At 46.4% G+C, this 21,538-nt stretch overlaps 1 protein-coding gene across 1 annotated transcript in view; it reads right to left on the reverse strand.

Moving 5' to 3' along the window:
- The window catches only part of LOC144164798 (neprilysin-1-like), a 508,128-nt gene extending 490,036 nt beyond the window's left edge, over nt 1–18,092 (reverse strand). The window contains exon 1 of the mRNA XM_077695065.1: nt 18,021–18,092. The gene's annotated coding sequence lies outside the window, so the exon portion shown is untranslated. The remainder of the gene's footprint in view (nt 1–18,020) is intronic.
- Nucleotides 18,093–21,538: the final 3,446 nt, after the last annotated feature.

Raw genomic sequence — 21,538 nt, forward strand, 5'->3', positions numbered from 1 at the left:
GCAGAACGTGTGATGGACACAGTGTTTGCCGCAGAACGTGTTATTCCGATTCTAAGGGATTACACAGAGTTTCAGTTTTTTGAGCCAGTTACGCAGGGAATGAGCCTCAAAGTTAAAAGATTTTCTTTGTCCATGCTGAACGCCAAGCAACGGGCATTCTATGAAGAGAAAGTGTGCCTAAGTCACGCGCGGGCCAAGCAAATCTGTCTACACACAGCTAACCAGGATGGCACTCTCTGGCAGAGTGAGAGAGAAAAAAGAATTACTGGAAGTATTTGCAGGGAGCTGCACACGTTCGAAGAGAAGAACAAACGCACGTGGGCTGCAAAGCTCGATCGCCTGTATTGTCGCAGCACCTTCACAGGGAACGAAGCAACCACTTATGGAAGAGACAATGAACCCGTTGCACTGGAGGAGTATGAAACAGTACACCAGGCAAAGGTCGGCAGGCTAGGGCTGGTAGTTGCGCCAGAAGTTCCGCGGCTTGGCTACAGTCCAGATGGAGTGAGCAGCCAGGGTAACAGGCGCGTTCTAATTGAAGTAAAGTGCCCCATGCTGGGCAAGGAGGACAGCATAGTAAACCTCGTACATAAAAAAAGGTGCAATTTCTCTATGCCGAGGGAGAAAACATCATTCTCAGGAAGCAGAACAAATACTATTCCTAGGTGCAGCTGGGCCTGCTCCTTCTCGAAATGGATGTGTGCCATTTGGTTGTCTACTCACCCGTGGGAAGCCTTGCGCTTGAACTGCCAAAGGACGTGCACCACATGCCAGAACTTTTGGGCAGGCTGCAGTACGTGTACTTTAAAAAAAGCCCTCCAAAGCTTGCTGAGATTAACACTCGCTAGCATTCAGTCAACGATATATAATGACAAGGTCACTTACACGACTTCAAATATTCTTGTTCTCGTGTGGTGCCCAGCGATTTGTCTCAATTACACGGTCACTCACTAATAAATGCAGCACAGACTCATGATGACAACAGTGGTGTTTTATGCTACATGCTACCATTGCAGATTTTGGTGAAACGTATACTTCAGATCGAAAGGGTAGTGATGGGTATTATCACATTTTTTTTCATCAAGCACACTGCTGTGACTTGTGCTATAATGAGAGAATCACATTTTAAAACAACGTGGTGAATCCTTCCCTGCTTAAAGAAATTTGTCATCTGCGAGAATAGGAGCACACAAGTTAGTTAAGCCGCATGCAACTCTAAACAATCGGTCAATATGTGGCAACATGTCCCATGAAATTACAGAATTGAAAGTCTTAAATATTTTTATCCTCTGAATTGCTCGCTCAACATGAACTCTTGCCCCTTCCAATATCAGCTGTTTTCACCGCATCCCCTTGGGTCATTTGGGGATCCTTCCCTGTAAAGGGTGACCTGACAATGCCAACTGCACGAGACTCGCACAGGTCGTCGATGAAGAATCCCCTGTTAACCATAATGTCATCTGTAAAATACTCAAATTTGTCTAGGAGGCCTGATTGAGTTGTTATAGCCTTATCAGAAGCACGGCCACCATAAGCGTCGCTAATAAACGTAATCGTTCCTCCTGGACTGACGCACACTGGAAATTCAATTGTGTACGTTGACATGTACTGCGAATATGTCAACAGCCGACATGCCACACAGTGTGAGCGCTCTACGGGAATTTCAGTGCAGTCTGCCACTCCCCTTACTCTCGTGTACTTCTCAAAGTGCAGGGGCATTTTATTCAATATTTCGTCTTTCGAAGGCCATTCAATGGCTGCCTGCAGCGTAGCGGCAAGAACTGGAAGAGTGTGCACAGGGGTATCAAGTTCCCATACACGTTAGACACGAGACTAACACCGCAGTACTCGCCGTCCTTGCCGCTTCGAGCAAACTAGTACAGCTCGCTTCAAGCGCATGCGTTCGGCATTGAGCGCGGGGAGATAACACCTGCGGGCGCACGCCGATGGAGCACAACCCCCGACTAAGAAATGCATTCGCATTTAAAAGAAAAAGTTCAAACTTAAGTTATACGCTATAGCTCCAAGTGCGCATAAGTTACTCGAGAGCCTCAACACCATCTAACAGTCCTATGCTCGGAGCGTACGCAGACCGCTGAAGCGACGACGATGGCTAGGACTCTGTTCCCTGCCGCAGGCCCGTCTATTTGCGGGTACACAGCTGTACCCTTAACTTCCGACGCGATCCTCAAGTCTACCTCTCGCTTAGGGGGATCACAAATCCCAAAATAGCCTCAATGGCCGAAACACTTGCCTCGCCGGAAACTGCCTAGCTGGGAGGTCAGACAAGAATGCTCCTTACGGTCAAGTTCGGCCTTATAACACCGCGGCATTACTCTCTCGGGAACGCCTCTCTAGATTTCGTACACGCGTAACGCAGGGCCCAAATTCACGTAGACAGCGGTCATCCGCCATTTGCCGAATATTCAATTAGTCGCCAGCACCTTAGGGTCGAAAGCCTGAGCGCAGGCGAGGGAGCACGCGGAGGCGAGCACGAGGCCGCAAGTATAGGCACTGAAAGTTCAGTTTGGTGCACGTATCAAGCAACCGTGACATCGCATCGCGCGCAGTCACTACCCACACACGCACACATGCACACACCACCGAAAAAAAAGGACGGGTGAACAGGAACGTTCACGTCGGCCGTGGCTGTGTCACGGCTGGGAGGCAATTCAATACTAGCCTCTCCCAGCGACATTTTGAAAACATTGCAGCGCATTCCCGTATTTCCAGCCCCTGTGAAGATGGTCCTGACCTTGTAGCGTTGCAATGCCAACGCACGTCTCAACGATTCAGCCCCATGAGGCGCACATGACTTAGAGGAAGACGGAGGAGTGTGGCGAGATGCGACTTCGATTTGTGTGCCAAAAAAACAGTGACCATGCCTCAGAAATGCCCCAACGTCAGGAAATGCTTTGCGCTGGCACCGTGAGCGAAAGGTTAGTGCAGGAGAGGAATGGCGGCCCGCGACCTCGGCGACATTTTTGGGGTCATGCTTTCCGTTACGCGTCGGGTGCCCTGCAGCAACAACCTCACAAGTGTCTGTTACCAGCGAAAGCCTCTCGTGCAAGCTATTGGCATTCCGTGCAGCGGCCTCACAAAGGGAGGATTTCAACTGTGCCATTACGCACTCATCCTGGCGCAACTCAGGACTCGGGTCTGTGACACCATCCCCGGTCGCAGAACTTAGTCCATCAAACTTTGCGGCGCGGCTCCCGACCAAATCTCGGTAATGACCGCAACGTACAATAATGCTACGAAGACACAGGCTTTGCGACATCGCTGATTGCGTCTCGTTCCTCTGTTTTCTCGCTATCTGCCTCCTTTAAAGCCAGCACCGCACGATGGACTTCCCAGTGGGCACGGCGAAAGCGCTCAGCGCACATCGCTGACCATGCGTCTTGTTCTTCTTGTACAGGCTTTGCTCCTGCCATGCGCCACCTCCATTGTTGCGCCTTCAGTCACGCCCTTGGTGCCAATGACAAGCGACAACAACGGTGATGCAGCGTACGTCATTTCCGCAGCGGATGATGCGGTGCTTTCAAGTCACCATTTCGTGACGTCAGTAGCTTCAACTCCGATAAAGCCATCACCGCACGATGGACTTACCAGTGGGCACGGCGAAAGCGCTCAGCGCACATCGCTGACCATGCGTCTTGTTCTTCTTGTGCAGGTAAGTTACAATACTACAATACGTAGTCATGATAGATTTCTGGTTGTATTGCCGTGCCCACATGTGTGTAGAAGTATTGCGTACGAGTGTTTGAATGCTTGCAAGCTCCTCATTTGTGGTGACGTTGAAGAGAACCCGGGTTCTACCGTCGAAGAAATGTTCCAGGAATTAATAAAGGGTCAATAGGCAATTAGAGACGACATTAGTTGTTTGAAAGGACGATTCGAGTCCATGGAGAAAGCAGTACACTGTTTCGAAAAACGTTTAAATAACTTGGAGGGTAGTATGATTGAACTAAGAGCAAAGAGCCACGAGAACGAAGAGCTAAACATCGCGTTAACTTCAGTGCCGAAAATGCTCAAAATTCACCAAGACAAGGTTTCTGACCTGGAAAACCGTAGCCACCGTTCAAATTTGGTAGTTTTTGGAGTTCCAGGGGGTCCAAATGAAACAGAAAAGACGCTAAGGGAAAAAGTGGTCCGGGATGTTTTTCGAGCTAAGTTGGGAATAAACTGCACATAAGTGGCGCGAATTCACAGACTAGGAAAATCAACCACAGAAAGGCCAGTTATAACCTTTTTCCAGGATTATTGTGAAAAAGAAGCCGTCTTGAAAAACGCACTAAAATTGAGGGGAAAAGGAATATTGTTGCAAAATAACTGCTGCGCAGAAACACTGCACAATCGTCGGCTGCTCTGGAGCAGTGCGAAAGAAGATAAAGATAATGGCAAAAAAGTCAAGCTCATTCATGATAACATTAGCATTGGCGACGACTTGTACTTCTGGGATGATGCACAAAACACGCGAAAACTGATTCCAAAAAGAAACGGGAATGCCGAAATACGATCAGAACATGCGGAATAGCAATCACGGTCTGGCCAATTTCGTCTGCTCTCTTTGAACGCCCACATTGTGGTCTACAAACTAGAGAAACTGCAAGACCTTTTACTAGTATATGATCCACATGTATATGTTATATCTGAAACTTGGTTGCACGAAGGGATTCAGGATGGTGAAATTGTTTCACCCAAACACCAGCTGTTTAGAAGAGATAGGTGCACGCGAGGCGGTGGCGTCGCAGTTATTGTAAAAAATGGTGTTGATGTGGGGGAGCTAGATCAGATTCATAAGCACGAAAGTTCAGTTCAGTTCAGTTCACTTCAGTTCAGTTTATCGGACACCAAATGCCGATGACATGCAGCACCTATATGATCGCCTTTTGAAGTTCAGAGAAAAAAACCTAATAATTACTTGTGATTTTAATCTTCCACAAATCGATTGGAAAAATTGGAGTTATGGGCACAGTGTTTTTGTGATCTACTTGTTTGTATTATGCTGACTTTCAGTCTTCAGCAGGTTGTCCGTGTATGTACTAGAGGAGAAAACATTCTTGACCTCCTTTTGCCCAGTGAAATGTTCAGTGAAAGGATGGTTGAAATTGAACCTGGCATCTCAGATCACAAATTGATTTCCTTTACGTCAACAATAGAAGTCAATGTTAGACGACCTCGACAGAAATCTCAGGTTAGGGATTATGCTAACGCAGATGATGAATCAATTATTGATCACTTGGTCCTACACCTTAATATTGTTCATGATGATGTCGAGCTATCGTGGCAAAAGTTCAGGGACACTGTTACTTATTGTATCGAAAGGTATATTCCGTTGAAGGGGGTCAAGAAACCTCGATCCAACCCGTAGATAAATAGAGATATCATCCAAACTAAGCGATAACTCAAAATAATGAAAAATAAACATAAAGGAGAGAGTTCGTGTCTCAAAGAAATAAAAATTGAATTAAAAAAACTGAAGGGCGCACGAGAAAAATATTTCAGTCATAGCCTTGCTGATTTTATTACGAACGCTCCGAAGAGGTTCTGGCGGTATTTAGGTAAATCTAAAAAGGTGATACATAAAATAAAAGTTAACGGTGAAATTGTAGAAGACGCCACAAGTATGGCTGAGCAGTTTAATGATTACTTTTGCAGTTTGTTCTTGGACATGTACGAATTTGAACGATGTAATTCAACTGGGTCTTTTGTACACGATATTATTATTTCTCGAAAAGGTATTTTGGATATGCTCCTGAATATTGACGTTAGGAAGTCAGCAGGCCCTGATCAGATTCCCAACGGTTTTCTAAGAAGGTACGCAGAACAGATATGTGAATTGAATTTCTAACAGGGTTCTTCAAATTATCCTTACAATTAGCAGAGATACCATCCGACTGGCGTAAGGCAAGAGTTGGCCCATTCATAAAAAGGGCGATCACCTCACAGCGTCAGATTATCGTCCAGTTTCTATTACAAGCACTTGCAGTAAATTATTAGAACATATTGTAGCAGGCTTCATTCGTCAGTGCTTGTCAGATCACAACGTCTTGTCTCCAATACAGCACGGGTTCAGAAAGGGCCTGTCTACTTCAACTGAGCTTTTGTCAGATGTTCATGAAATTTCAGAAGTGATCGATTCATTAGGACAAGTTGATATGCTCTTTTTATTTTAGTAAAGCGTTCGATTAGGTTCCCCACGGGAAATTCATTCATAGGGTCGAGTACATTGGGCTCCCTTGAAATATATCATGGATTAAGGCTTACCTCCGACATAGACAACAGCTTGTAAAAATTAACAAATGTTCCTCTAGTTTCCTTCGAGTAACTTCGGGTGTACCGCAAGAGAGCGTACTAGGACCGCTTTTATTTCTGATATATATAATTGATATAACTAACAAAATCCCTGAAAATGTGCATATTAACCTATTTGCAGATGACTGCGTCATTTTTAAACCAGTAGCGTCATCAAACAATCACTCATGTCTGCAAAATTCAGTTGTCGCAATATCCGATTGGTGTAAACTTTGGGGTATGGAAATAAACATTCAAAAAACTTTCTTGCTTCGGGTAACACGGAAAAAAGAACCCAGTGGATTTTCTTATGTTCTAATTGGCACAATCATACCTGAAGTTAAAAAATTGAAATATGGAGGTGTTACATTTAGTAATAAATCATCTTGGTCAGACCATATTTCCGTTACGTGTTCAGCAGCTTTGCGCAAATTGTGGTTTTTAAAGAGAAAACTTACAAAGGCGCCGGCACAAACCAAACTGTTAGCTTATAACCCTTTCGTGCGATCGAAACTCGAATACGCGGCGGTTGTTTCGGACCCTCATACTAAAAAGGACACCATGAATTTGGAACGTGTACAAAGAAAGGCTGTTAGATACATCTTTGGAAAATATAAAAGACAGGATTCCCCAACCTTACTAATGCTTAGAAATAAAATCAGTTTGCTAGAACGGAGGCGCAAAGTTAGTCGTCTCCAGTTTTTACCTATTACCATAAGTTGGAAAATCGGACTTAAACTACCTCGTTACGTAACTTTTCTTCAAGCCCGAAAAACAAGATACAGACATAACCTCTTGATTACGCCAATATTTTCTAATACAAATTCTCACATCAATAGTTTTTTGTGCGTACCATTAACGAATGGAATTTCCTCCCCTTGAGATTTTACAATCAAGAGACTTCTTACAAGAACTGGAGAACTAATTGCCTCATGAATTCTAATCTAATGTAAACCTAGGCTTGTGACCACTTGTACGTTACAGGAAAATGTACCTGCTGTTTCGTTATATTAGTGCTGTGTTTTTGGGCCACGCCACTGCGCCAAATTAGGCCATTAACTTGCCCTTTCTAATGCAGGCTTTCCTCCTGTGGGCGACAACCTCGCCCACATGCGCAGACAGCACCGCTACGTTCCTGGACTACGAAATCGACGAGCTGCCCTGCCAGCTTCCGGCCCTTTTTGGCACAGACCAGAAAGAGGCCGCACTACCGCCGTTTCCAGTCCTAAATCAGTTCCTCACCTGGCAACCCGGAACAGCTATCTGCGCGGGATCATCGCCGTGTCTTCATAAGCAGCCGCCTGTCACGGACCAGATGGGGCACGCCACCGCGTCAAATTCGGCCATGAACTTGCCCTTTCTAATGCAGGTTAGTCTTTTGCTCCCCGCAGAGTGCTGCCTTTCAAATGATGCATTTCTGTTCGCGGTGTCGTGCCCCTCTGACACCCTTGACGCTTGGCGTAGATTGCTGTCCCAGCAGTTATCTTTGTACTGTGTTAAGTCTCAACTTACCTTTCTTTTGCTAACCCTTTCTGGCTACGTGGAGCTCAACCCAGGTCCCGAAACTCTTGCTCCAACCGTTGAATCAAACGCAAGTAGAATAGCGCAGTTGGAACTCGTACAAATATTCTGAAAGACGAGCTGGCCGCAATTCGCACAGCACTATCGAACATCGAAGGTGTCGTCGCCAGTATTTCCTGTCGTGTTGACGCTTTAGACAAGATAATCGGAACTTGTCCATCTCCTGATGGCAGTACTAGCACCAAAGCTACCGAAACCGTTCACGAACTATCCTGTGAAATAAACGCTATTGCTGAAAAATGTGACGATTCCAAAAACCGCCTTCGACGATGTAAGTTGCTTTTTTTTGGAATTCCGGACGTTAAGAATGAAACCTGGCCCCAGTCGGAAACAAGCGTAGTTTCTTTCTGTTCCAAGAAGCTCGACGTATCTATCGCTCCTACAGACATTAAAAGAGCCCATACAATAGGCCGTTACCGGGAAGATAAGAATCGCCAAATTATTGTAAAGCTAGGCCGTTTTAAAGACAAATCCGAAATTCTCTCCGCTGGTCCTAAACTAAAAGGCAGATTTTTCGATCCGTGAAGACTACTCTGCACGTGTCCGCCTTGCCCGCAGAAAACAAAGAAAAAACAAACAAAAGCTGATTTCAAAATACGGTTTGATAAGCTAAGCATAGGAGACAAATATATCTACGAGGCGGTATCCGATTCCGTGATCGAACAGAAACCATAGCAGCCACGGCTGGCTTCCAAGCTTCCCGCCAGAGCGCCCTTACTTGTACGCAAAGACCGCAGCCCTACTTACGATTCCGCATCAGTTTTACTTGCGAACGTCCGAAGCTATCTTCCCAAAAGGGCAGCTTTTGAGGCCATCTTGGAGGATAATGCCACCGACATTGCAATACTAACTGAAACATGGCTAACTACTTCGATTAATGACGAAGAGCTACTTCAGGATAACACATCATACCACGTGTACAGACTTGACCGGACCGGGCGTAGGGGTGGTGGTGTCCTAATGTTTGTCAAAAGTGATTTGCCTTCCTTCCATATTAAAATTGACACTAATCATAAAATTCTTTGCGTAAAGATATCTTTTCCTTCTAGTACAAACATACTTCTAGCGTGTTACCGAGCTCCCGACTCCGATATCTCGTTTATTTACGACCTTCACTCCGTCATGCTTGATATCTACTGTCGCTTTCCTCGTGCCAATTACTTCCTATGCGGTGATTTCAATTTTCCTGACATCGACTGGAATAAGCTGTCCGCACCATTCCGTCATTCAAACGTTTTTCTGGATTTCGTACTAATGTTCAATTTCACCCAAGCAGTCAATATGCCGACACGTGGCAGTAACACTGTTGATTTGGTTCTTTCTTCGAAGCCTGATCTAATTCAATCGTTATCGTGCATAAATGGGCTAAGCGACCACAAACCTGTTCTGTTCGACATGCGCATTCCGATTCTTCGTCGATTACCCTCCATAAAATATATTCGGGATTACAAGGAAGCAAACTTCACTCGCATCAACATCGATCTTGAAAACTTCTACAGCTTTTTTAAGGTTTCCGCCTTTCAGAGGACAGTCGAACAAAACTGGCTACTTTACAAACATAAAGTTCAAGAGCTAATCGAAAACTATGTTCCCCTCATTCGTATTCGTGGCGATTCTAATCAACTATGGTATTCTAATGCCTTAAAAAAACTTTCGCAAAGGAAGAAACGCCTCTTTCGAGAGGCAGAACGGCGCACTACTGCAGCCAACTGGTCAAAATACTTCAAGTGCCTTCATGATTACACGCGTCTTCGGCGACGCTCTAAAGCAAAGCTTTATCACCATGACATGTTAAACATTTTACGCGTTAACCCCCGTAAATTCTGGAATCTCCTAACTCCGAAACACAACCACACACATACAATTTCTTTGAGAAATTCTGACGGTTCAGAGGTATCGCAGGACCAACGGTCTGACGTCAATAGTACATATTTTCTGTCCGTTTTCACCCGTGAAAATGACTTTGATAGCCCCGATTTACCCATTCAACCTTCTCCCAAATGCTTCCGATTAGCATCACTGCCTGGGGTATCGCTAAACTTATAGAAAAACAAAAAATATCTTGTGCCCCGGGACCAGATAAAATCACAGCTAAAATACTTAAAGGTACGCTAACGCTCTCCAGCAAAATATTAGAAGTAATATTCACGCAAACAATAAAAGACAGTACGATTCTGCATGACTGGAAACTAAGCAGCATATCTATTTAAAGCGGGTAATCGGTCCGATCCTCCAAATTATCGTCCAATTTCTTACCCTTCTATACCTTGTAAGCTGCTTGAGCACATAATCTACTCTAGCGTGGCAACCAATCTTGGAAACAACTCCTTCTTTTTTGAAAATCAGCATGGCTTTCGCCCGGGTTTTTCCTGCGACTCACAACTTCTTGAGTTTACGACGGACCTCCACTTAAACCTCGACTCTTCATTTCAAACCGATGCCATCTTCCTCGATTTTTCTAAGGCGTTCGATCGCGTTCCTCATCAACGAATTATGCTTAAGCTTTCCTCCCTTAATCTCGAACCCCTCATACTGTCATGGACACGAGCCTTTCTCACTTATCAATCCCAATACACAGTCATCGGAGGTCACCGTTCCTCGACTACAAATGTAATGTCTGGCGTACCTCAAGGTTCCGACCTCGGCCCTCTCCGCTTTCTAATTTTTATTAATGACCTTCCCTCAAGTGTTATATCTTCGATACGTCTTTTTGCAGACGATTGTGTCGTTTACCGCCGTATATGTGATAGCTCTGATCAACTTGCCCTCCAAAATGATTTAAACGTAATTGAAAATTGGTGTTCTTTATGAATAATGCAACTTAATATTTCTAAATGTAAATTCATGCAAGTTTCCCGTAAGCGTTCCAACATAAATTATACTTATTCCCTGCAGTCTAACCATCTCGCTGTAGCAGAATCGTAACGATACCTGGGTGTACTGATCAACAGCAAACTAACATGCACTGACCATATCGCACAGCTTACAGCCGATGCCTCCAAAACATTAGGTTTCATCAGAAGGTCCCTGTCCTGATCACCAGCCTCAGTTCGTAAACTCGCCTACGAAACCTACGTCCGTAGTAAACTCGAATATGGTTCTCCAATTTTGAATCCACACCAATCTTATTTAATAGACTCCCTTGAAGCCATTCAGAATGGCGCGGCTCGATTCATAACCTCCAAATACAATTTCCGCACAAGTGTTACTGCTATAAAATTATCACTGTATCTCAACTCCCTGGATCTTAGACGAAAAACAGCACGCCTTTGTTTATTTCACAAACTATATTTCAATTTTGCTTACTTACATGGCTACCTGCTTCTCCCACCAATTCGAACTTCGCGCCGTCTCTTTAATTCTTTGAGTGTCCAAAATTTAAAAGGTTCAACTAACGCTTTCAACAAATCTTTTATTCCGTTAACAATTGAGGATTGGAATCGGCTTCCAAATGCAATAGCCAATGACGGTAATACTCTAAAGTTTAAAACCTTACTCGAAACTCATGTTACAACCGCAACATCGTAATTTGTGTGTGTAGCCAGTTGTTTTTTTCACATTTTTATGCCACTTTGAATCGTGCTATTAGTTGTATAACCGGTTCTGTTATTATTACTGCCCTGTAATTCCAATTCTTGAACTGTATCCTACTTTATGTTCTTGGTCTGAAATTGCCTTTGTGTATCATTGTTCGACCCCCCCCCTTTAGGGTAAATAAATGATGATGATGATGATGAAGGCGTTTTGCCCCACTGCGATTTATTGTGTTGTTCTTATGTCGCGGTTGTGCTAAGTCAAGTATTTGTAAGTTTTTGTGACATGTTATAGGTAGCATCCTGTTCATGCGTTCTTTGAATTCTTGCTCTGTATTGCCCTCCCTGCATGGGCCCGCATCTTGGCCTACAGTATGAATAAATGAAAACAAAACACTTTCTCGCTCCTACACAACCTCCCGGGCACTCTTATTCTTTGTTTTGCAGTCTCCACCCATTGTAGTTGTGGTTCTCGAACAGCCTGCCCTGGTACGCTCTCACCTTCAAGATTACCTGACCCACATGCTCTCTCCCTATAGGCGGTATTCAATGAAAAGTTTAGCGGGCGATTTCTCCGCCTGGCAACACTGAAAACCGCCATGTCTGTGGCCACCGTGCCAAAGCATGCGCTTTGCGCCCGCATCTCGAAGAAAAAAATACCAGCCCACATAGTCTGCTGCGTTTCAGCCCGATTATAGGTAGTGGCGTCAACAGATATAACATTATTCGAACTCACAATAAGTGGTGGCGCTCTACCCACCCTCGAGCACTTGCAATCCACGGAGGATGAAACCGCGGCTGCAAAAGGTAGCATAAGTCCGAAGTTGCATTTGGCAGCCGTCGCGGATGTCGACGCAAGTGCACGCGCACCGAATCCACGACCTTATGTCTGGTAGGTGCCCTCTAATACGTGGTTGAGTACAAAAACCGAATAATTTCTCTGGAGAAATGGTTCACGCGTACATCGATTTAGCGCTGGCTTTCTCGTGCGCGAAATGTTTCACACCCAGCAAAACAATTCACGTCTGACATTTGAGCGCGGCGGCTGGAAATCAGCCGATCTGCGGCGGCTACTTCATACGCGTGTGGCGATAGGTAGATCATGCTGTGCTGCACTCCACACCACTTCGCGTCAAGGTATTACTTTGCGTTCAGAGGGCAACAGATTGGTAATGATGCAGTTCACGTAGCAGTTCCTGCTGTCAAACGGACCACAGCGCTCACGCGCTCAGGTTGCAACCTTTGTGCCAAGACCGACTCGCACTCGCTCGTAAGTATGCGCGGAGGTTGGGGTTGAATTGCAGATAATGTCGTCACACTCACGAGCGGTATCGTGACTTTTCGCGTAACCAACGCTGTCGCGGCACAACTGACTATCGAATCACTCGCACACGCCTCGCACTGGAACCCAAGGTCACTCATGGCCCGTGGCCTGCCTGACCGCCATGAAGGCATGGAGGAAAAGAAGGGTGCCTGATCTTGGGGCCGGGTGCACAATGTCGCCTTGGCAACAGACGCTTGGCCACAGATATGGCGGCGCACTCGCATGGTTGCCTGCACGCATTACATGCTATTGAATACAGGCTATATTTTCTGCCCTCTTCAAATGCTCTGAACTCCTTTTCCTCCGCTTTCTCGCGTTTCCTCTCAGTTCCTTTTTCTTTTCTGCAAGTACCCACTAGTCTACCTTCTCAGATCCCTTATCCCCCCTAATTCCTGCTTTTCCTCAGCCTTATCCTAAACTACGTCATGTTTTCGCTCCGTCTCGTCACATGCTTTCTCGTCGTCTTCTCTCTCCTTTCTCTTCTGGGCGGGACCCTGAACGCCCGACACGGAGTTCACTTCGTCGTGCAACGTGTGGGCGGAATTTGGTACGCGGCTGGCCCCAAGACCTTCTTGCGCGGCGACCATCTCCTACGGTCCACCGCCGATTAAAATTTTGTTTCTGGCCGTGCTAGCAAGTTCGGCATTTATTAGCTCAGTCGCTGGTGCAAATGTAATTGTGGAAGTAAACTTGTAGCAACAAAGGTACCATTTGAGTCTCCGGTTGTACCGCACGCGCTGGCTGCAACGCTTCTCACGCTCGCTTCCGTTGCAGTGCAGCTGTTCACAGCTGAACCGCTTGCTTTCTGTGCGCAGCTTCGGCCGCTTACCTTGTTCTCGTAAGGCTTCCAAGTAAATAACGGGCTGTCGCCATGCAACTTTGCTGTCAGTGCATATTTGGCCCTGTACGAAGGGTTCTGTCTTATGCGCTGCAGCCCCATACTCAAACCAGGCTTTCGAAGCTGCTCGTCATATTCGAGCATCGCTTCATCACACCGCTCTATGGTATCACTCGACGCGCTTACTTTGGCGCTCCTTCTCGCAACGTTCAACCCCGTTCCTCCTCTTCACACGTTCGACCCCGGCGGCAATACTAGCCTCGTGTGGGGAGTCACGGCTGCTTACCCTGTCATCGGAAAGCTCAATTTCGAAACACTGGCCGGCACCATTACACTTCACTGTCGATGTACAACTGGCTGGCTCTATGCCACATCGTTCTGCTCGCCAGTGTCCCATCCTGAGGGGCTTTGCTTTCTGCGTTCTACCTCCAACTGATACCTTCACAACCGCTCTTCAGATTTGAGCTTCAGTTTTTGTATACGCTCCTTCGATTCGCGCACTTCTCTTCTCTCTTGTCTCGCTGGCTTCGAGCTGCAGTTTTCGAATTGTTAATTCTAATCGTTTAAGTATTATCTCCTCTGAATTCGCTTGGAAAACCCGTCCTGCTGCCGCACCTCCTTGGGGTGGCGCCTCATGTGTCTTACCATTTCGGTCTCCCTCCGCCATGTCCGCCAGCCTGGTACTCTTAACTACCATACACCAAACGACTGAGCCTACAATGCTACAACGCAGCGCGAGAAATCCCACTCACCCGTACTTTCGCTGGTACGCTGCCGCGTCGTTGACTTCGTGCCGCCGATTTCCTTCCTTGGCTTGGCTAAAATGCACCACTCCGCGCAAAGCTCGGTTGGTGCTGATGACGGCTGGATTGCGTCCGCTTGCTGCCCTTCAGTTTGAGTTTGAGTTTCAGTTTATTATTCGTAATAAAATATTCAATGTGTGAAAATCAATTGGCTGTAGGGTGGTGATTTATTCTGACAAATCCTGTCGGCTGCGCCAGTAAAGATTGTGATGTTTGTTCCGCCGATTTCCGGTGCCGATAAGGAACACAATCTCCGGGGCTCCGGTTGATTTGGCAGGAGGCTCTCAGGGGGATGGTGTTGAAGTTCTCGGAGAGAGTGGCCAAATTGAGGAACTAGAGGCGTTTGTATTTGATGAAGGGGAACGAAGAGTTTACATACAACTATTTACATTAGACTTAAAGGGTACATGAGTAACAAAAAGGAAAAACTTCAAACTTCAGTTAGACGCTATAGCTCCAAGTGCGCACAAGTCAGGCGAAAGCCTCAACCCCGTGTAACTATCCTATGCTCGCTTCAAGGCTACCTCTTCCTTAGGGGTCTCACAAATCCAAGCCTAGCTCCAACGGCCGAGACTCTTCCCTCGCCGGAACGTCCCTCGCCACAAGCTAGGTGTAGCACTGTGGAGGCTACATTGTTGGCCCGCCCATTGAAAGCGCCAACTCAACGCGAAGAAACCGACAAAAGGCGCCGGGGCCTTGCGGTTCCTCCTGCCGAGAAGGGAGAAGGAAATGTCCTTTCAGGGTCACCATCACGGCGAGTTAGCTGCGCTCTGTGGGTGGACTGTTGACAGCAATGTAGCCTCCGCAGTGCTGCACCTATCTTGTGGTATGAACTATAGCTAAGACAAGAACTATAGCTATAAGACAAGAACTATCTTTAATGGTCAACCTCGGCCTTATAACACCTCGGTATTGACCTCGCGCGGGAGCGTCCCTCTAGCTTTCGTACACGCCTAAAGGAGGGGCCAAATTCACCTAGACAGCTGTTACTGAGCCATTTGCCAAATATTCAATTAGGCGCCACCACCTTCGGGTCAAAAGCCGTGCGCAGGCGAGCGATCACGCGGCAGCGAGTACACACGACTCCGAAGGGGGCGGGGGGCGATAAGCGGCGGCTACCGAAAAACAGCCGTCCCTACCATGGTGCGCGACAAAGGGATATCATGGGAGAGCCGCCGCATGGGAAAGACGACCATTATTACCACTTCGTTGCCCGCTACGCGAGCGATCCTCGGAACATGGAGCGGCATTCGCAAAGGGGATTATTCCCGCGACATTTTCGCCGTCTAGACAAGCCGCCTTTCGAACGCACCGCAGCAAATTGACGACGACCACAGCGTAGCGCTGGAAGTTCAGTGCCTCTAGTCCGACCAGCGCGGATCTATCCTTTCACACGCAAGGCCGGGGAGTGCGGCCTCTGACCTCGTCAGTGGACCATACAGCTATGTTCTGTTTTTTTTTTTGCAAGTTTGATTTGTGAGTGATGGGGAAGAAGAACCAATACACTTGCAATGAACTTCGCTACCGGCTTTTTAATGCACATGAAGTAGCATTCATGCCCGGCTACTCGCTGCAGAAAGTAATAACAAGCCAGGCGGCCAAGCACCTACCGCAGGCAGCGTGGACTTAGGCATATGTGGACTATGCTGGCAACTTGCTTCTCATTCTGTTACACCGCAGTGTGTAAATGCAGAAATAAACTGTACAATATTGCTCCACTGAGCAGCCATGCGACATAATGGCAGGCTGCACTCTCAACTTAAAAACGTGCAACCTTTCGGGTACCCTCGTTTTTGGGATGTGGATGCAATTGTTGAGATGTCAACATTTATGTGCACCGGGTAGGGTGGGTTTCTTTTTCTTGAGCGATCTCGCGAAGGCGTGATGACTGGACACGCCAAAACTACCTTGTTAGCCAGTCTCGAGCATGGGTACTGACAAGAGAATAATAAAGGCGGATAACACAAACACACGTACCGCACGTGCAGAAACGCCAAAATACACCACGAAATGGTTAAGTCACCCTATCATGTGATATTTCAAAGACGACAACTGCTTGCAAAACTGCCAGTCACCATTTCCATTGTTGCCGTTGCAGTTGTTGCCGCTGTTGTCGTCGTCGTCATCGTAGTCTATGTCGTAGTCCTCTTCGGCGCTCTCCTCACTTTTGTGGCTGCACCGCTTCTCGTTCAGTACTCGGCGAAATTTATCGCGGAGATACGTTAGCTGGGAACTGCGAGAGCAAAGAGCACAAAACTGAATTCACTTCTGAAACAGTGCAGCACACGACAAGTAGAACAATCGAGAAGCTAGGTCTGTTTACCTGCATCGGTGGCGGGTTCGCCGGGCAGCACTGCGGCCGCAACCTCTTCCCAAAGCACCCCCTTCTTGGACCGGTTGCGTTGTTCCCGGTGCTTGGACTGCCAGAGGGTTGGCCTCGACTGAATGGCGAAAATTAATCTTTAATGATCTATTTTGCCGGTCGTCGCCATGGTCGTCGAGCTTCCGAGAGCCGCCATGTTGTGTGCGCAGGGAGACCGAAAGTTAAGGATAGCAACATCCGTCGCAGACGCCGAAAACAGACGGAAAATCTGTGATTCGCAGACAGCGGCGCTACGTGCGCGCTGCTGTGTATTTGGGGTCGAGCGCTGAACGCGTGTCGCCGCGGCCAATCACCAAACACAATAAAAACACTCCATGGGGTTCGGCCTTAAAACAGCTTCAAAAGAATGAGAAATAAGCGGAGTAGGCATACGCAACTTTGCTGAAACATGAGAAAGTATCCCAGGAGGAACGCTGTTGGGTGACCAAAGACCTTTGGGAGAATTCCAGACGGCCGACGGGGCCGCCTAAGATGTACTTTAGAACAAAGTAGGTAAATTTTAGCGCTAAGGGTTTTCTTGCGGTTCCAAGAAGGTTATATTGAATTTTGGAGGTTTGCATGATAGCTCCCGACATGGCGGATTTACCGCCACAGGTTGCTCTGTGCTGCTTTTTTTTTGCAGTATTCTAATTACAAGCCAGAATATTCCGTACCTACAACTAACTTCTGCTTCAGTGCTGCATTGTGGTAAACGCATAAATGCACCCAGAACGGCGAAGAGTTTCTTAAAAAATTTGCTTCCGTCACGCTTTCTAGGTAGTCCTTGTCATCAGAAGTAGGTAGCTGAAGAACTGTGTTGTTAAGTCATAGTTTCTTTTGTTTTGCAAAATGAAAGAGATCGGCGATGAACAAGAGAATATCCTTGCCGCTGTGCTTCTTGAGAAAGTGACGGGGCAGACGTTGCCCTTGTTTTTTTTTTTTCATGCAGGTTTCAAAAACAATTTATCTAGCTAACAGATGAGATGTGTCGTGATTTGTCATTAAAATATTGCTTTTTGCCGGCGTTGTATGGTACTGAAATATCCTACATAACATTTGGTAAGCATAAATGAAGCCCGCCTTCTTGTAAAAGCCAGTTGGTTCCACTTCTAGGCATCACCTTTCACTTGCAGCCCTTTCAGTTAGAACCTTTTTCGCTTGACTCAAAGTTCCACTAAATATTCAACATACAAACGGCTCAATTCGGAGAAATGGCCGGTACTGGTCAGTACAGGGTGGGTCGCCATGTCGCGCGAAGGCTACAACAACATCAAAGACTTACCCTAATTGCGGATGGATCCGGTATGCACTTGTGCTGCTGTGTCTTTCCCCGCCGTGATATGCTTTCATCAACAAACTCTGAGAAGCTTGAGGTTTAAGCAAAATGTCAGCAGATGTCCCGCCAGATGTCGAGCTATTTTTGTTGGTAATGCTTGGCATAAGGTTCAAACAGACGGCAGTTTTTTTCATGTTTCATACTCTTGTCAGTGACCTGGTGCCGCTGACTTTTCGGTACGCCTATTAGCAATATCGTGACTCATACGTTAGCACCCGCGTTTGTTTCTAATAACAAAGATCAGCATCGAAGTAAAGGCGCATTACATTATGACGCGTGCACACAAAACGGCCTACGGTATAAAAAATTGCGTACAATTCAAAAGAAAAATCGCCATAAATTTCAGCTTTCCAAAATATCTTGCTAAAGGCCACCTTTGATAAAATGTAGCTGTACCACTGCTTTCTTCGATGCCATTTAGCCATGAAGGTAAACGAAATGAGTAATTTGCGGAAGCGAACAAGGGAAGCTCCTGTAAGCCAAGTTACGTAATTCAGTTGGAAATAAAATTACGGAAATTGCGGTCTGGGGTCTAACCCGGGACTTCCGGAATGCGTTTATGAATGCTGAACACCTTCAGCTAGCTCAATTACCATAGCCGACCAAAGGGAGTCTAAAGAATGCTTAGTGACTTTCCACTTAGAAACATCTGTTAGAGAGATCTATTCACTCCACAGCAGTAATCTTAGCATGGTTATTGCCGAAGTAAGAGTTAGAAGATTAGCGAAACATGTTCCCGCTATACGTCCTCTTTGATTTGTAGATAAGTAAGCAGGTATACACTGAGTCATTGTAAAGGACAAACGCAAAAGACGCAGACGTAAAGCGTTGGTGATCACCCTATTCGTCGAAAGGAAGAATGGGAAAGTTTGGGTCTGTAAACTGAGCCAGAAGTTTTCAGGCTCGCAGACAGGCGAACGTGCTCCGTTGAGTACGAGAGGGAGGAAAGTTGCAAAACGGGTAAAAAGCCCCAATTGACTCTTAAAATGTTTGTGACATTAAATTTGTTTCTTGTGCGTTCTTTGTTGCAATCGTTTCATATTTCCTTAGAAAGTATGATACAGGCTCTCACATTTACATATTCTTAGTAAATAATTTATTACCGTACGATTCATATGAACAATGTTCGGTTTCGATTTCTTAATACACCAGTGACGTCACAGTGTTGCAAACATGCTATCCCATGTGTATCTACCATGCGGCGCTGCGGTACGCTGCTACTTATTGCGCCGTTTGCTCTCGCAGACACGTTAAGCGGTATTCACACGAGGGAGCATTTCAGCGGAGAAATCCGAGCGAGGTCTTCGCATCTCCGCAGGTGGACTTCCGCTCGGACAGCTCCTTCGTTCACACGGAGGACGCGACTGTAGCAACGCATATCACTATTTCCTGTCGCCAAGCTATACTGAAGAGCAGAGCTGCCGCAGCATGTCGACTCCGCGTCGGCGGCAGTTTCTGCTAAATCCTCTACGTACTGATCTTGTGAGCCACCCAAAAAGCGGCCGTGTACCTGATGCAAGTGCTGCGAGTGCTAATTGCTGTCAAGGCTAGAGGACGACGCGCGAGGAAGTGGATGGGGAGACGCGCGCTGGGAGCCGCCGGGTGGTCTGTTTACAGGACCGCCTAGACATGTTAGGCTTAAACTGCGGCGGATATTCGATTGCAGCTTTTGAAAGCGCTGCAGAAGACGATTATTAATGCAATTCACCATCACATGATTACTCCCTTTCTCGTATGCGCAGCTTTCTTTTGGGCTGGAGTCCCATTTAGTGCAGCGGCAACACTCTGCTCGAGCTACCTGCGCTAGCCAGCGCCACTTCGCTGCCGCGGGCGCCGCCTGCTCAGCGATAGTGCTGCTCCCTCAGTGCGCATGTCTTGTGTGCGGCGCGTTTTCACGCCCAGTGAAATGAACATTAACAAATGTGGAGTTAATGTAGGACGTCAGAGCAAAACGCTCTGACGTCCTAAATTCCTATTTTTCTTCCGTTTTTACGTGTGAACCTTCGACCAACATTCCTGCCTTACCAAGATTGGACTTCACTGACATGCCTGCCATTGAAGTGACTGCTGAAGGTATCATGAACCTAATAAAAAAGCTTAAAATTTCTAGCTCCCCCGGACCTGACAACATACCAGTGAAAATACTAAAAGCTACCGACGTCATCTCCAGCCAGATCTTACAAATAATTTTTACCCAGTCCACACGCGAGGGTACTCTGCCGAAAGACTGGAAAATAAACAAAGTAGCCCCTGTTTTCAAGTCCGGCAAGCGCTCCGACCCAACCAATTATCGCCCGATCTCACTTACATGTATTGCCTGTAAACTTTTGGAACATATCATATATTCGCACATAGCTAACCACCTCGAAAGAAATTCTTTTTTCTTCAGCAATCAGCATGGCTTCCGTCCAGGCCTGTCGTGAAACTCAACTTTTTGAATTAACCACAGACCTTCACCTAAACTTAGATTCTTCATTCCAGACAGACGTCATTTACTTAGATTTTTCAAAGGCATTTGACTGCGTACCTCATAAACGACTAGTGTCCAAACTTTCGTGTCTTCATCTCGATCCGCTAATCCTATCATGGATCACCTGTTTCCTAACAGATCGCGTTCAGTTCACTTGTGTTGGAGATCGCTGCTCAGTTACTACCAAAGTAGTATCCGGGGTTCCTCAGGGATCAGTACTCGGTCCACTTCTTTTCCTTATATTTATAAACGACCTCCCAACTGGCATTTCATCTCCAATCCGTCTTTTTGCCGATGATTGTGTAATTTACCGCCGTGTCACAACCACCGACGACCAATCCGTCCTCCAAAAGGACTTAACCTTAATTGCCAAATGGTGCTCACGCTGGATGATGAGTCTAAATGTTAGTAAATGTAAGTTCATGCATGTGACCCGGAAGCGCTCTATAACTACATTCCCATACTGCTTAGGCACAGTTAATCTATCTGAGGTCCATAGCTACCGCTACCTTGGCGTTACCATCACTAACAAACTAAACTGGTCTAACCACATTCTAAAATTAACAGCCGATGCCTCGAAGTCCCTGAACTACCTTAGAAGATCGTTATACCTGTCCCCTCCATCGATCCGTAAAATAGCATATGAGACTTTCATCCGCACCAAACTGGAATATGCCTCCTCCATTTGGAACCCGCACCAAACGTACCTGGCTGATATACTAGAAGCTGTCCAAAACCGCGCTACCCGTTTCATCTCATCCTAATATGGCCACACTACCAGTGTCACCCACTTAAAAGCATCTGTCGGACTGCCACTCGTAGCATCAAGACGTAAAATCTCACTACTCTGCCTATTCCATAAATTGTATTATAACTTCCCTGACCTTCGTTCTACGCTTTTATTTCCACCCGTGCGCTCATCACATCGCCTCTTCAATTCTATGAGCATTCAGAGACTTCACGGTTCTACCAACGCTTTCAACAAATCTTTCCT

The sequence above is a fragment of the Haemaphysalis longicornis genome, unplaced genomic scaffold, assembly GCF_048455015.1.
Source record: "Haemaphysalis longicornis isolate Haplotype H1 unplaced genomic scaffold, Haemaphysalis longicornis Haplotype H1 scaffold_14, whole genome shotgun sequence".
NCBI classification, from domain to species: domain Eukaryota; kingdom Metazoa; phylum Arthropoda; class Arachnida; order Ixodida; family Ixodidae; genus Haemaphysalis; species Haemaphysalis longicornis.